The sequence below is a fragment of the Arvicanthis niloticus genome, chromosome 1, assembly GCF_011762505.2.
Source record: "Arvicanthis niloticus isolate mArvNil1 chromosome 1, mArvNil1.pat.X, whole genome shotgun sequence".
Lineage (NCBI taxonomy): Eukaryota > Metazoa > Chordata > Mammalia > Rodentia > Muridae > Arvicanthis > Arvicanthis niloticus.
The window spans coordinates 71292224-71303439 of record NC_047658.1 but is presented as its reverse complement, the minus strand read 5'-3'; the positions used below and the strand labels follow the sequence as shown (position 1 = coordinate 71303439).

Sequence of the window (11216 nt, the reverse complement as noted above, 5' to 3'; positions counted from 1 at the left end):
GGCTCTTCCAGTCCAAATATTGACCTGTGGTTAAACAGGCTCAGACTGTATCCATCCAATCTGATGGGGTCATGGCATGTAAGGATAATTTCTCTAACAACGCCTGAGTAAAGGATGCACTGATTCCATACGCTTGGACAGACTCAGACAAAGCCTTTAGCTGTTTAAAATCCAAGGGCTCATAGTATCTCTGTTGGTTTGCATCCTCAAACACTGGAAATGCATCTGCTGCTTTCCTCCAGGTTTGAGGGCAGAATGAGCAGCCTGGGAGAAATGCCTGCCTGCCCCCTGTTTTATCATATTCAAGGTTAAAAGGAGGTACTGAAGGCACTTTCAGTTCCTAATCTATCTTTATCTTATTACTTTGATCAGGACTGTACCTTTCCTGTTCATACTTTTCGGCCTCTTCCTCAAGTTCCACTTCTTCCTCTGAGTCTAACTCTGACCCATCGGAAATTTCTAATTCTCTCAACGAGGGGTATATTCCTGAGATCCCCTCTTTTCCCTTTTTCTTTTCTGGCCATTTCAGCCTTTTTTTTTTTTTTTTTGATTTGCTAGCCTTATTCTTTTCCTTTTCTTTGTGTCCCTTATCTCTTTTTTTTTCTTTAACCGTCCTGTCTTCTTCTGACATGCTATCCTGTTGCTCTTGAAGTATTTGTTGACCTGCTTTCACACTTTCTACACATTTCACATCTTCTAATCAGGCGCGTATCATGTGCCAGAGCGGTCTCACTCCAGGTTTCACGGTTCCTTCCTCCGCCTCCCTATCTAGGTCCCGACCTAATTTATCCCATGACCCAATGGTCAGGGACCCAGTAGGGTCAAACCACGGGGCTATACGGTGTATCTCTTGCAGGAAGTTGTTCGAGACCTTTGTCGGTATCTTAAGGTTCCTTTTTGAAAAAGCTCTTGTAACGCTCTCAGAAATTGACTTGAAGGAGCGTTCCCCATGATACTCACTAATCTATGTGAGATTTATATACAGGTGGACAAGTGAAGTTATCTACCCCCGTCTTACTGTTGGCTGCGGGCGTTCTTCGCCTGGGCCAATGGCAATTCAAACAATAACAGGCAACAATACCGAAACTGAAAGCAAGGACAACAATGACTGCAGCCACCAATGGATCGACACCAAATGTCAGCATAATCAGTCACAGGACTTACCAAGGGACCTACCGGTACCGCCGCTTCTGAGGTGAAGAGTTCTGGATCCTCGAGGGTCTCTCCTCAACCCCCCCCCAACCCCAGGTTTCGGCACCACTTGTTGTGCCACACTCGACCAGCAAGGAAGACTCGAACAACCAGATCCTTCTCAACAGCCTTTATTGCAGAAGTGCTCCATCATTCTTGCAAGGGACCCCAAACACCCGGAGCGAGCTGCTTATATGCTCAGCCCTGGTCGGGGAATGCGAGTGGAGGTGTGTGATTGGTCGGTATTGCAGTGCCTCATTAACATATCCCCCTGGGGAGGGGTTGGCACCAAAACTGAGTTGGCCCAAGGGTGACTGTATGCGCAGTGCACTTGTTTACTGGTAGATCATACCGGAAGCCGGCACCATCTTGACCAGCCAAGTCGGGTCAGTGGCCTACAGGGTGAGGTCATCAAGAGTGAATGAAGAAGTCAGAAAATAGTTCCCACCAATGTTAAGTAGTAAACCAAACAGATGAAGAAGGTGAATTGGGTGGTAACCTGGAAACAAGTACAAAAATGGTGTTTTAAAGGAGGATTTGGTTTACTGTGGCCCAATTTTGTACAAAACCATGTTTCTGTTTGCTACTCCAGTAGATGATAAGCTTCTAGAGGGTAGACATGGAATGGTCTCTGTACCTCCATAGCCATTCTTTTTCTTCTTCTTTTAAAGATCTATTTATTTTATGTATATGAATGAGTACACTGTCTCTGTCTTCAGACACATCAGAAGAGGGCATTGGATCCCATTACAGATGGTTGTGAGCTACCATGTTATTGCTGGGAATTGAACTAAGGACCTCTGGAAGAACTATCAGTGCTCTTAACCACCAAGCCATCTCTCCAGCCCTGAGGCCATTCTTCTGGTTATTTCACTTACTCTCCTATGATCATTGTCCCCAGATGTCCCTCTTCTCTTCTTTATCTACTCTCTATCTCAGACAGTCTTCCCCTTTGACCCTTCCTCACAGCTCTGGACACATGGCTATTCCCCAGTAGTTTAGAGTTTCTTTCCAAAGTCCCCAGTCAGGTTTAACAACTCATGGTGACTAATTAGCTAGTGACATTTGTTGAATGTCAGCTGAGTGTCAGACACATTGTTAGGCTCTGGAGAGAAAGATAAACAGAGTTTAAAAAGAAATCCTCCCCTAGAGAAAAAAATGCAGCCTAGTGGGGACTGAAACAATTATAGAAGAAGACAGTTGATGTTGAAATCAATATATGCAGAGAACATTAGGAGAACACTGAAAATGGAGAGATGAATGAACTCTGGATGAAATGAATTTATACTTTTCCCCCCAGAGGAGGAAATAAATGGACCTTAGAGGAGTTAATCCTCTTGGTGAACAGCAGGAAAAAAAATGCACAAAGAAGGATGGCCAACAACAGAAACAGAAGTGGGTTATATGCTGAGAGGGCTGTGAGGATTTACTTGGGCACACCTAGATTGATGGCAATAGAGTGACACTGTTAGGGAATTCAGATGGGGTAGGGCATTGGTGATGCTCATATGAATAGGATGGAGTAGGATGGGCATTGAGGTCTTACCTCCGTCCTATTGGTCTCTTTAAGGACCGCAAAGAGACAATGTCTCATCCCTAAGCTCCTGTTTTCTTCAATTTTATATCCTGACCATGTTTCCAGCTCTGAAAAATGGAAAGCAGGGTCAAGATGGCAATTTCACAATACCCAAAAATAACCCAGAGCCCTCGGGCTAGATGAAAACCTGTGACTCTACACAGATGTTTGCAAAACCCAGGAAGGCCCAGGGCTAAGTCATGTGACTGTCAATGCCTGTGATGCTTGCTTACTCATGCCTCCCATTATCTTGGGAACATGGCTAGTCCTGGAACAGGTGACAGAGGAAACTGAGGCAGTCGCCATCTTTCTTGCCTATAAGAGGCTTCCACGCTCATAGTCTCATGGCTTCAACTTGGGGATTCCTGGGAAATTCTGCTCCAAGTAAGCTCAGAAGAAACCTTAGGCTAAGCCGGGCAGTTGTGGCATAAGCCTTTAAACCCAGCACTCGAGAGGGAGGCAGAGGCTGGTAGAACTCTGTGAGTTTGAGACCACCCTAGTCTACAGAGGGAGATCCAGGTAGCCAAGACTATACAGAGAAATCCTGTCTTGAAAAACCAAAAAGAGCCCTTTGCCCTGGCTGGCAGCGCAGAGGCTGAAGGATGCCTGGAGTTACTGTAAAAAACGTTAACCATCAGGAATTCATCAGAGCTCCGCCAGCCTACCTCAAAAAGTCTGGGAAGCTTAAGTCCCCGAATGGGTGGACACAATCAAGCTCACCAAACATAAAGATCTCGCCCCATATAATGAGAACTGGTTCTACACACGAGCTGCTTCCACAGCACTGCACTTGTACCTCCGTGGTGGTGCAGGGGTTGGTTCCATGACCAAGATCTACGGAGGACGGCAGAGAAACAGAGAAACGATGTCAGGCCCAGCCACTTCAGCAGAGGCTCTAAGAGTGTGGCCTGCCGGGTCCTCCAAGCCCTGGAGGGGCTGAAAATGGTGGAAAAGGACCAAGATGGGGGCCGCAAGCTAACACCTCAAGGACAGAGAGATCTGGACAGAATTGCTGGACAGGTGGCAGCTGCCAACAAGAAGCATTAGAACAAAGGATGCGGGGTTAATAAATTGCCTCACTCATTAAAAAGAAAGAAAGAAGGAAACCTAAGGCTAGCCTAAACAATTGGCACCCTCTTTAAATCTTAGCACTAGGAAAACAGATTTCTTCCAGTGTGAGATCACCCTTGTCTACATAGAGACTTCTGAGCCAACCTAAGCTTTGTGGTAAAACCGTGTCCAATATAAAAGAAAAGAAACCGAAGGGTCAGGAAAGCAACGTGGTTCACTTGAGCTAAATCTGCCATTTAAGACTGTTGGGCTGGGCTTATAGCACAGTTGGTAAAATGCTTACAGAACACATGAAACTCTGGGTTTGATCGTGAGCACTACAGAAAATGAATGTGATAACAATACTTCAGATCTCAGCACTAGGAAGGTGGTCACTAGAGGCAGGAGGATCAGAAATTCAAGGTCATCCTCAGCTAAGTGGTGAGTTTGAGACCAGCCTGAGATGCAAGAGATCCAGTCTCAAAGCAAAGAAAAAGAATGTCACTCTTAAATTCATTTCATGGAACCTTCTTTTAATGTCTTAAAAGTTACATTTGTCTACCAGGCTGTGGTGGTGCACGCCTTTAATCCCAGCACTTGGGAGGCAGAGGCAGGTGGATTTCTGAGTTTGAGGCCACCCTGGTCTACAGAGTGAGTTCAAGGACAGCCAGGGCTACGCAGAGAAACCCTGTCTCGAAAAACCAAAAAAAAAAAAAAAAAAAAAAAAAAAAAAGTTACATTTGTAGGGCTAGAGAGATGGTTCAGCAGTAAGGGTACTAGTCACTCTTCCAGAGGTCCTGAGTTCAATTCCCAGCACCCACAGCTCACAACCATCTATAATGGGATATGGTGTCCTCTTCTGCCATGCAGGCATACATGCAGACAGAGCACACATACATTAAAAAAATACATAAATAAAGTGTTTTAAATTTTTGTTTTAAATATTTGTTTAGTGTGTATATGTGTTTGTGTGTGCTCCTGCACGTGCTCATGTGTGCATATACATGCATACTCACTTGAGTGGAGGTTAGAGGACAACCTATGGGAGTTGGTTTTCTCCTCCCACTGTGTGGGTCCCGGGAATTGAATGTAGGTCTTTAGGTTGACAGTTAAGTCCCCTTACCCACTGAACCATTCTTATTGCCACACTGTGCTTCATGATAAAGACCCACAGATCTGAGTCCTAATTCCCTGGCAGTCTCCAGTCTTGCATTGGAGATATAAAGTAGATCATTTGGACTCCAGGGCAGATATCTGAATGGGTCATCTCTATAGCTCAAGAACCTATAAAGTAGCCGCTCAGTAAATGCTTGCACAGGATCAGATTTTTTCCCTTTGGTCTAATAAATTGACTCTTCCATTGGTTCATGTGTTCATGTCATTAATTCATGAGATGAATGCTATAATAGAGGTCAGTTCTGCAAATAGAAAAATGGGGATACGGGGAAGAATAACATGTGTGGGAGAGATGTGGAAGGGTCATTGAAGGAAAGGAAGGAAAGGAGACCTACAGGCTAAAAGTCAGGAGAGGACATTCCAGTCAAGACAAGACTTTAAAGAATGTGATATGCCCAGGAAATGACATTGACTGAGGTCCTGCTGTGTTACCATGGCAATGGGTACTATGTGAGAAACAAGTCCAAGACATGGTGCCCTATCTTCAAAGCATGGCACATAATCTTGTGGGAGTATAAGGAAACACAGAGAAGGCGTTTTGTTTTTGCTCTTGTTCTTGTTGTTTGAGGCAGTGTTTCTCTGTGTAGCTCTGGTTGTCCTGAAATTCAATCTGTAGAGCAGCCTCGAACTCATAGATCCATCTACCTCTGCCTCTTGGGTGCTGGGATTAAAGGAGTCTAGTAATACACACACAAACACACACACACACACACACACACACACACACACACACACAAGCTTTCTTGAGCAAAGAAGAGATGGTCTTAAAAGATAGTCAGGAATCAGAGAGAAACAGGACAGAAGCAGCCATCCTGGGTAGGGTGGAGTTGTGGGGAGCAAGGAGAATGCCAAGGCTGGACAGCAGTTAAGACAAAAGATGGTGTGGAGCCAGGAGGCCCTCCAGGGAAGTTTAACCCAGGAATGCACCACAGGCCCAAAATAAGATTCCTTCACATGTGGGTTTTTGGACATCTCATTGAGGACTTTCAGAACTTGACCTGTGCATTAAGTACATTTCTGTTGCTGTAATAAATACCATGTCCAAGGAAATGCATAGGAGAAAGGCTTTGGGGGCTTAGAGTTCTAGAGAGATAAAAGTCCATAATGGTCATGTAGTAGCATGGCAGAAAGCAGTCGGCACAGAAAGCTGTGCCCAAAGAGAGATCTCATCTACTACATGCATGAAGAAGAGAAAGCAAACTGGACTTGGAGAAAGGCTATGAATTCTCAAACCCACCCCCAGGAACATAATTTTTCCACTAAGGGTATGACATCTCGCCTCTAACAATACCACCAAGTGGGAATCAAATGTTCAGATATTCTAGCCTATGAGAGACAATTCTCACTCAAACCATCGCATATAGATTTTAAGATGGATGGATGAGTTGGAAGGGATCTGTTTAAATTCACTTCCAATTCCCTAGAATGCCAGCCTCAGGAAGGGAGCGCTCACTGGCTTCTATTTTCTCTTCTTTCTCTCTCTCTTTTTTTTTTTTTTTTTTTGGTTTTTCCAGACAGGGTTTCTCTGTGTAGTCCTGGAACTCACTCTGTAGACCAGGCTGGCTTCGAACTCAGAAATCCGCCTGCCTCTGCCTCCCAAGTGCTGGGATTAAAGGCGTGCGCCACCACTGTCCGGCTGGCTTCTATTGTCATGACGGGTTTGCATATATTTGCTTACTGCAGTCAAACTTTCCTCTGACCAAAGCAGACAAAAGTAAGAAAAGAGCCTTTCTGTGTTGGAAGCAAAGGCTGAGGAAATCCAAACTTACACACACCAAAACACATTCCTTCATTACATCGGCATAGCAGGTGGAACAAATACTACCCCCAAAGACGTCTATGTCCCAATCCTAGACCCCTTGAGTGTGCTGTCTTAGATTACAAAAGATTCTCTGTACAGACATTAAGGTAAAGGACCTTGGCAACTGTGGTGACATACTTCAGTAAGCTTAGCATTCAGAATGATGAGTTCAGAGGATTGTGAACGCAAAGCTAGCCTGTGCTACATAGGGAATTATAAGTTAGCAAGCTTTGCAGAGCCTGTCTTAAAAAACAAAAACAAAAAAGGTAAAAGGGAGCTGGAAAGATGGCTCAGCAGTTAAGAAGAACATTTCTTTTTTTTGCCGAGGATCCTGGTTCCACTTACAGCATCTGCATGGTGGCTCACAACCCTCTGCAACTCAAGTTCTAAGGAATCCATTACTGTCTTCTGATTTCCATGGACACATGCATCATGCACATACACACTTATTTTTTTTTATTTATATGAGTATACTGTAACTGTCTTCAGACACACACTAGAAGAGTGCATCAGATCCCATTACAGATGGTTGTGAGCCACCATGTGGTTGCTGGGAATTGAACTCAGGACGTTTGGAAGAGCAGTCAGTGCTCTTAACCACTGAGCCATCCCTCCAGCCCACACATACACACTTATATACATAAAATAAAATATAAAAAATAGATAAAAGAGCTTTAGATGAGGAGACTGTTTTAGATTATGCCAGCAGGTGAGTCTTGCAAGCCAGGGAACCATTCCAATCTGTTACCGGGAAAGAGGACGTCAGGGAGATGCCCCATTGCTGACTTTGAGATGGAAGGAGGGGGCAATAGGCCAACAAATGAAAGCGGCCTCCAGAAGTTGAAAAAAAAAAATCACAGATCCCTGAGAACCTCCAACAAGCAACAGGGATCTGTACACACACTGTTGTAGCTTATAGAGAGACCCATATTGTATTTTTAGCTCATGGAACTGTAAATTACTTTGTGTTGTTTTCAGCCATAAACTTTGTGGTAGTTTGTCATGGCACCAAGGGTGGGGGAAAGAATATGCAACAAAAGAAAAAAAATACACATACAGCAAGCATGTGGTGTATCCTGTCTCACACTGTCATCTTGTTCTTACATGGACACCTGCAGGAAGGTCTAGAGACCTCAGCAAGAACTAACTGGAAACGGGACAAAAAGAAGGCTCCAGGATGTGTCTGTGGTGCTGAGGCTGTCTCGTGGTCAGCTAAGAAGATAGAGATGGACCAGGTAGACCGCTCAGAAGGTTACCAAAGGGCAACATTGTCCTTTGACGAATGATTCACTGATAGAAGCTTCCAGGAGCTGTCGGACTCAGACAGTAGAATGAAAGCAGCCAGGGCCTTGGGAAGGTACACTGAGGAGCTAGTCTTTCTGTTTGTTTTGTTTTATTGAGACAGGGTTTCTCTGTATATCCCTGGATGTCCTGGAACTCACTTTGTAGACCAGATCTGTCTGCCTCTGCCTCCCAAGTGCTGGGACTAAAGAAGTGAGCTACTACTGCCTGGCATGAATTAAGTCTTTAAAGAAATGCAACATTTCAGTTTGTAATGATGAAAAATTCCAGGAGATAATTGGGTTGACAGTTCACTACACTGGGGATGTACTTAATGCTGCTAAATCCTGCTTTTTAAAATGCAAAAATAAGGCTGGTTGGGCTGGCACATAAGCTTAGGACTATAAGATCACCTTGAATAAATATCCAGTCAGGGCTGCATAGTTTCAGACTGTGTAGTTAGACCAGCCTAATCTATGTAGCGAGACCCTGTCTCTCTCTTTTTTTTTGGGGGGGGGGGGAGGGGGTTGAGACAGGGTTTCTCTGTATAGCCTTGGCTGTCCTGGAACTCACTCGGTAGACCAGGCTGGCCTTGAACTCAGAAATCCGCCTGCCTCTGCCTCCCAAGTGCTGGGATTAAAGGCGTGCACCACCACTGCCCGGCCAAGACCCTGTCTCAAAGACAAGACAAGACAAGATAAACCAAACCAAACCTGTGTACCTGCTCTGGAACGTGTAACCATGTTCCCAACCAAACTCACTCCATAGGACAGACTGACCTTAAATCCAGAGATCTGTCTGCCTCCACTTCCCAAGTGCTGGGATTAAGGGTATGTACCTCCATCACCAGGCTCCAACCTGCTTTATTTTACTGCACCCTGGATGACCTGAACTCACTATGTATGAAAGACTGACCTCAAATTCATAGCAATCTCTCTGCCCCAGGCTCCTAAGTGCTACCACACTCAGAGTCCAGCCTCTTGTTTCCTCCTTTGAATCTGACTTCTCCAGCTGACTTTCTCAACTGGGTTTTGTTGTTTAATTTTGTCATCTTTATGCGTTTTGACTTCATGTATGTTTATGTATCACATGTTGGCAGTGTCTTTGGAAGCCATAAGACAGTATTGGATCCCCTGAACTAGAATTATAGATGACTGTAAAACACCTTGTAGGTGCTGGGAATTGAACTCTAGCCCCAGGGTATCCGATGCCCTCTTCCAACCTTCATGAATATCAGGCTTGCATGAGTACACAGACATACATACAAAAAACAAAACAAACAAACAAAAAAACAAAAAAAAAACCCCAACAACCACAAAAACACAGTTATACACATTAAGAAAAAAAACAGGGCTAGAGAGATGGCTTAGTAGTTAAGAGCACTGACTACTCTTCCAGAGGTCCTGAGTTCAATTCCCAGCAACCACATGGTGAGTCATAACCATATGTAATGGGATATGATGCCTTCTTCTGGTGTCTCTGAAAACAGTTACAGTGTGCTCATATACATTAAATAAAAAAAAAAATAAGCTTTAAAAAAGACAAAAAAAACCCCACCCTATTCTAATATAATATAATTCAAAGATACACTCCTTTTTCATGGGTGGGTAATTTTTGTTAGTTTTGGTTGGTTGGTTGGTTGGTGTTTTGGTTTTTGTTTTGTTTTATTGTTATGCCCATTTCTCAAGAATCCCATAACCTGATGCAAGCACAGGAGAATCCTTTTCTTATTCGAGTTTGAACCAGGGACGCGACCTTCCCTGTATAACAGGTTAGGAATGCCACACTTGGGTCTAGGGGCTTTGGGGCTTATATAGGGAAAAAGCATAAGCTGGGGCTTTTGAGCCTTGGCATTACATGATTGGATAAAGGGGTAAAGGAATGCTAGCCTTCAAACTGATGAAGTTGGTTCAGATGGCTAGAAGGGACCATACATCTGGAAAGAGACCTTTGACCTGGGAAGAAATACCTCATCCCGTTATCAGTGGCCAGTGCATTCTTTCCTGTTGTGACAAGCTAACTACTGCTGTTATGTCTCTGCTGGGAATGCTTGGTTGTCTCTTTCCCATAGCTTAAGGGTGGGGGTCTTATCACTTCAAGGACATTCATTTTCTGCTTCCTCCAAGGACAGGAGACAGCTTGGGGGTGGAACAGGGAGTGCTGGCTGCCTTTTTTCTCTTCATTATCAAGACAGGGTTTCTCTGTATATTCTCTATGTAGTCCTGGCTGTCCCTGAACTCATACTGTTGACCAGGCTGGCCTCAAACTCAGAGATCTGCCTGCCTCTCTGTTTTGATCCAAGTGCTGGGATCAAACACATTCACCACCAAGCTTGGCTTGGATAGGGTGATATTTTAAGATAAAGTCTCAGGTAACTCAGGCAGATCTGACCCCAACCTCCTCAGCAATAAGATTACAGATATGCACCGCACACCCAGCAAGGTGTCTAACAAGTATATTTACATGTTGAGGAATCGTGGTAGGAAAATGTTCAATCTTTGCTTCCTATAATGAAGCTGTTATGTCTCTATATGACTGTTGTATCAGTAACTTTTCTGTTGTAATTAAATACCTTGACAAAAAGTGTGTTGGGGAAGAGAGGGTTTATTCTGGTTTACAGTTCTAGTGGGATACAGTCCATCATGGTGGAGAAGGCATGGCAGCAGGAGTGTGCGGCTGGCTGGCAGTCAGGAAGCTTGGTTAATCACATTTCATCTGCTCACAGGAAGTAGAAAGAGACCAGGAACTAGGTCAAACTCTAAAACTTCAACGACCACCTCCAGGGTTGTACTTCCTCCAACAGGACCCCACTTCCTAAAAAAGTTCCATAGCCTTCTAAAATACCAGTTGTAGATTAGTGCTTAAACAAGTGAGCCTACAGAGACATTCAAACCAAAACAAACAGAAAATGTTGTGTCTACAGGAAAAAAAAACACTATAATTCACCATATACAAGTCTTGATCTGAGCATAAGTGTTTCAGGTAGCAATATTGTACACTTTATGTGTTCAGAACCAAGTTTGTAGTGAATTCGTGGGATATAACACAGCTAATACCTGCCAGAAAATACCTCAGATTTGTTACATGGTTCATTACATTTGGTTGTTGTTGACATCCAGAAACTTTTTACTGTTGTCAAAA

At 44.0% G+C, this 11216-nt stretch overlaps 1 long non-coding RNA gene and 1 pseudogene across 1 annotated transcript in view; one reads left to right on the top strand and one right to left on the bottom strand.

The window, feature by feature from the left end:
* Positions 1–1306: 1306 nt before the first annotated feature.
* Positions 1307–11216, bottom strand: part of LOC143443258 (uncharacterized) — a 24597-nt gene continuing 14687 nt past the window's right edge. The window contains exon 3 of the long non-coding RNA XR_013112063.1: positions 1307–1690. This is a non-coding gene — a long non-coding RNA (uncharacterized LOC143443258). The remainder of the gene's footprint in view (positions 1691–11216) is intronic.
* Positions 3370–3842, top strand: LOC117704977 (small ribosomal subunit protein eS19 pseudogene; annotated as a pseudogene).